Source organism: Oncorhynchus keta, unplaced genomic scaffold, assembly GCF_023373465.1.
Source record: "Oncorhynchus keta strain PuntledgeMale-10-30-2019 unplaced genomic scaffold, Oket_V2 Un_contig_8583_pilon_pilon, whole genome shotgun sequence".
Taxonomy (NCBI): domain Eukaryota; kingdom Metazoa; phylum Chordata; class Actinopteri; order Salmoniformes; family Salmonidae; genus Oncorhynchus; species Oncorhynchus keta.
Window position 1 is genome coordinate 47501 of NW_026290133.1, and position 5000 is coordinate 52500.

Consider the following 5000-nt stretch of genomic DNA (forward strand, 5'->3'; position numbering starts at 1 on the left):
AAGATAACACACCTGTAGCATGGGAAGATAACACACCTGTAGCATGGGAAGATAAACACACATGGGAAGATAACACACCTGTAGCATGGGAAGATAACACACCTGCAGCATGGGAAGATAACACACCTGTAGCATGGGAAGATAACACACCTGTAGCATGGGAAGATAACACACCTGCAGCATGGGAAGATAACACACCTGCAGCATGGGAAGATAACACACCTGTAGCATGGGAAGATAACACACCTGTAGCATGGGAAGATAACACACCTGCAGCATGGGAAGATAACACACCTGCAGCATGGGAAGATAACACACCTGTAGCATGGGAAGATGGGAAACACACCTGTAGCATGGGAAGATAACACACCTGGGAAGATAAGCATGGGAAGATAACACACCTGTAGCATGGGAAGATAACACACCTGTAGCATGGGAAGATAACACACCTGTAGCATGGGAAGATAACACACCTGTAGCATGGGAAGATAACACACCTGTAGCATGGGAAGATAACCTGTAGCATGGGAAGATAACACACCTGTAGCATGGGAAGATAACACACCTGTAGCATGGGAAGATAACACACCTGTAGCATGGGAAGATAACACACCTGTAGCATGGGAAGATAACACACCTGTAGCATGGGAAGATAACACACCTGTAGCATGGGAAGATAACACACCTGTAGCATGGGAAGATAACACACCTGTAGCATGGGAAGATAACACACCTGTAGCATGGGAAGATAACACACCTGTAGCATGGGAAGATAACACACCTGTAGCATGGGAAGATAACACACCTGTAGCATGGGAAGATAACACACCTGTAGCATGGGAAGATAACACCAGCATGGGAAGATAACACACCTGTAGCATGGGAAGATAACACACCTGTAGCATGGGAAGATAACACACCTGTAGCATGGGAAGATAACACACCTGTAGCATGGGAAGATAACACACCTGTAGCATGGGAAGATAGCATGGGAAGATAACACACCTGTAGCATGGGAAGATAACACACCTGTAGCATGGGAAGATAACACACCTGTAGCATGGGAAGATAACACACCTGTAGCATGGGAAGATAACACACCTGTAGCATGGGAAGATAACATGGGAAGATAACACACCTGTAGCATGGGAAGATAACACACCTGCAGCATGGGAAGATAACACACCTGTAGCATGGGAAGATAACACACCTGTAGCATGGGAAGATAACACACCTGTAGCATGGGAAGATAACACACCTGTAGCATGGGAAGATAACACACCTGTAGCATGGGAAGATAACACACCTGTAGCATGGGAAGATAACACACCTGTAGCATGGGAAGATAACACACCTGCAGCATGGGAAGATAACACACCTGCAGCATGGGAAGATAACACACCTGCAGCATGGGAAGATAACACACCTGTAGCATGGGAAGATAACACACCTGCAGCATGGGAAGATAACACACCTGTAGCATGGGAAGATAACACACCTGCAGCATGGGAAGATAACACACCTGTAGCATGGGAAGATAACACACCTGCATGGGAAGCATGGGAAGATAACACACCTGCAGCATGGGAAGATAACACACCTGCAGCATGGGAAGATAACACACCTGTAGCATGGGAAGATAACACACCTGCAGCATGGGAAGATAACACACCTGCAGCATGGGAAGATAACACACCTGTAGCATGGGAAGATAACACACCTGTAGCATGGGAGCATGGGAAGATAACACACCTGTAGCATGGGAAGATAACACACCTGTAGCATGGGAAGATAACACACCTGTAGCATGGGAAGATAACACACCTGTAGCATGGGAAGATAACACACCTGTAGCATGGGAAGATAACACACCTGTAGCATGGGAAGATAACACACCTGTAGCATGGGAAGATAACACACCTGTAGCATGGGAAGATAACACACCTGTAGCATGGGAAGATAACACACCTGTAGCATGGGAAGATAACACACCTGCAGCATGGGAAGATAACACACCTGTAGCATGGGAAGATAACACACCTGAAGATAACACAGCATGGGAAGATAACACACCTGTAGCATGGGAAGATAACACACCTGTAGCATGGGAAGATAACACACCTGTAGCATGGGAAGATAACACACCTGTAGCATGGGAAGATAACACACCTGTAGCATGGGAAGATAACACACCTGTAGCATGGGAAGATAACACACCTGTAGCATGGGAAGATAACACACCTGTAGCATGGGAAGATAACACACCTGTAGCATGGGAAGATAACACACCTGGGAAGATAACACACCTGCAGCATGGGAAGATAACACACCTGTAGCATGGGAAGATAACACACCTGTAGCATGGGAAGATAACACACCTGTAGCATGGGAAGATAACACATGTAGCATGGGAAGATAAACACCTGTAGCATGGGAAGATAACACACCTGTAGCATGGGAAGATAACACACCTGCATAGCATGGGAAGATAACACACCTGTAGCATGGGAAGATAACACACCTGTAGCATGGGAAGATAACACACCTGTAGCATGGGAAGATAACACACCTGTAGCATGGGAAGATAACACACCTGTAGCATGGGAAGATAACACACCTGTAGCATGGGAAGATAACACACCTGTAGCATGGGAAGATAACACACCTGTAGCATGGGAAGATAACACACCTGTAGCATGGGAAGATAACATGGGAAGATAACACACCTGTAGCATGGGAAGATAACACACCTGTAGCATGGGAAGATAACACACCTGTAGCATGGGAAGATAACACACCTGTAGCATGGGAAGATAACACACCTGCAGCATGGGAAGATAACACACCTGTAGCATGGGAAGATAACACACCTGTAGCATGGGAAGATAACACACCTGTAGCATGGGAAGATAACACACCTGCAGCATGGGAAGATAACACACCTGTAGCATGGGAAGATAACACACCTGTAGCATGGGAAGATAACACACCTGCAGCATGGGAAGATAACACACCTGTAGCATGGGAAGATAACACACCTGTAGCATGGGAAGATAACACACCTGTAGCATGGGAAGATAACACACCTGTAGCATGGGAAGATAACACACCTGGGAAGATAGCATGGGAAGATAACACACCTGTAGCATGGGAAGATAACACACCTGTAGCATGGGAAGATAACACACCTGTAGCATGGGAAGATAACACACCTGCAGCATGGGAAGATAACACACCTGTAGCATGGGAAGATAACACACCTGTAGCATGGGAAGATAACACACCTGTAGCATGGGAAGATAACACACCTGTAGCATGGGAAGATAACACACCTGTAGCATGGGAAGATAACACACCTGTAGCATGGGAAGATAACACACCTGTAGCATGGGAAGATAACACACCTGTAGCATGGGAAGATAACACACCTGTAGCATGGGAAGATAACACACCTGCAGCATGGGAAGATAACACACCTGATAGCATGGGAAGATAACACACCTGATAAGCATGGGAAGATAACACACCTAGCATGGGAAGCATGTAGCATGGGAAGATAACACACCTGTAGCATGGGAAGATAACACACCTGTAGCATGGGAAGATAACACACCTGTAAGCAGTCATAACACTACAACAACAACAACAATAATAATAATAATAGCAATAATAGGCCTTCAGAGCCTTCGGTAACCTGAGTCTGCCGGCTCCATCTATACCTCCTACAGAGGCTGATCCAACCCACCTGGACGCCGGACATCACAATTGTTTCCATGGAGGAGAGAGTGAGTTGTTTAACTCTTCAGACTTCAAATATCCAATTTATTTTCTTCCCTCTCTCTTTGCACCGCTCTCTCCCTACCTCCTTCTCTGTCTTTCCTTCCCTCCCTCTTGTTCCCTCTCTCTCTCTCTCTCCCTCCTTCCCTCTCTCCCTCTCTCTTGTTCCCTCTCTCCCTCCCTCTCTCCCTCCCTCCTTCCCTCCTCCCTCCTTCCCTCTCTCTTGTTCCCTCACTCCCTCCCTCCTTTCCTCTCTCCCTCCCTCCTTCCTCTCTCTTGTTCCCTCTCTCCCTCCCTCCTTCCCCTCTCTCTTGTTCCCTCGCTCTTTCCCTCTCTCCCTCCCTCCCTCCTTCCCTCTCTCTTGTTCCCTCTCTCCCTCCCTCCCTCCTTCCCCCTCTCCCTCCCTCCTTCCCTCTCTCTTGTTCCCTCTCTCCCTCCCTCCTTCCCTCTCTCTTGTTCCCTCCCTCCCTCCTTCCCTCTCTCTTGTTCCTCTCTTCTTCCCTCTCTCTTGTTCCCTCTCTCCCTCCCTCCTTCCCTCTCTCTTGTTCCCTCCCTCCCTCCCTCCCTCCCTCCCTCCCACCTTCTCTGTGCCATCCCACTGAGAAATAGAGTGTAAAGTTGTCCAACAGCTAAATAAAGGAACAATTAACTTTCAGAGGATTCCTCTCCTCTTTGTGGTCAATCAAACTGCCTTCCTGACTAAACACACAGAGTTTAAAACACAGGAGAGAGAACAGAAAGACAGAGAGAGGGGGATAAACAGAGAGAGAGAGGAGAGAGAGAGGGATAAACAGAGAGAGAGGAGAGAGAGAGGGATAAACAGAGAGAGAGGAGAGAGAGAGGGATAAACAGAGAGAGAGAGAGAGAGAGAGAGGGGGTAAACAGAGAGGGAGGGGAGAGAGGGATAAACAGAGAGAGAGAGAGAGAGAGAGAGAGAGAGAGAGAGAGAGAGAGAGAGAGAGAGAGAGAGAGAGAGAGAGAGAGAGAGAGAGAGGGGGATAAACAGAGAGAGAGAGAGAGAGAGAGAGAGAGAGAGAGGAGAGAGAGAGGAGAGAGAGAGGGAGGGGGATAAACAGAGAGCGAGAACAGAGAAAGACAGAGAGAAGGGGCTAAACAGAGAGAGAGAGATGGGAGAGAGAGAGGAGAGAGAGGGAGAAACCGAAAGAATGAGACGAAGAGGGGGAATGAGAGAAAGAGATGAGAGAGAGGGAGAAACAGAGAGA

General features: G+C 47.7%; 1 protein-coding gene across 1 annotated transcript in view; it reads right to left on the bottom strand.

Moving 5' to 3' along the window:
- Positions 1-5000, bottom strand: part of LOC127926892 (tumor necrosis factor receptor superfamily member 19L-like) — a gene marked incomplete at its 3' end in the record, with an annotated part of 29505 nt that overhangs the window by 24182 nt on the left and 323 nt on the right. The window lies entirely within an intron of this gene.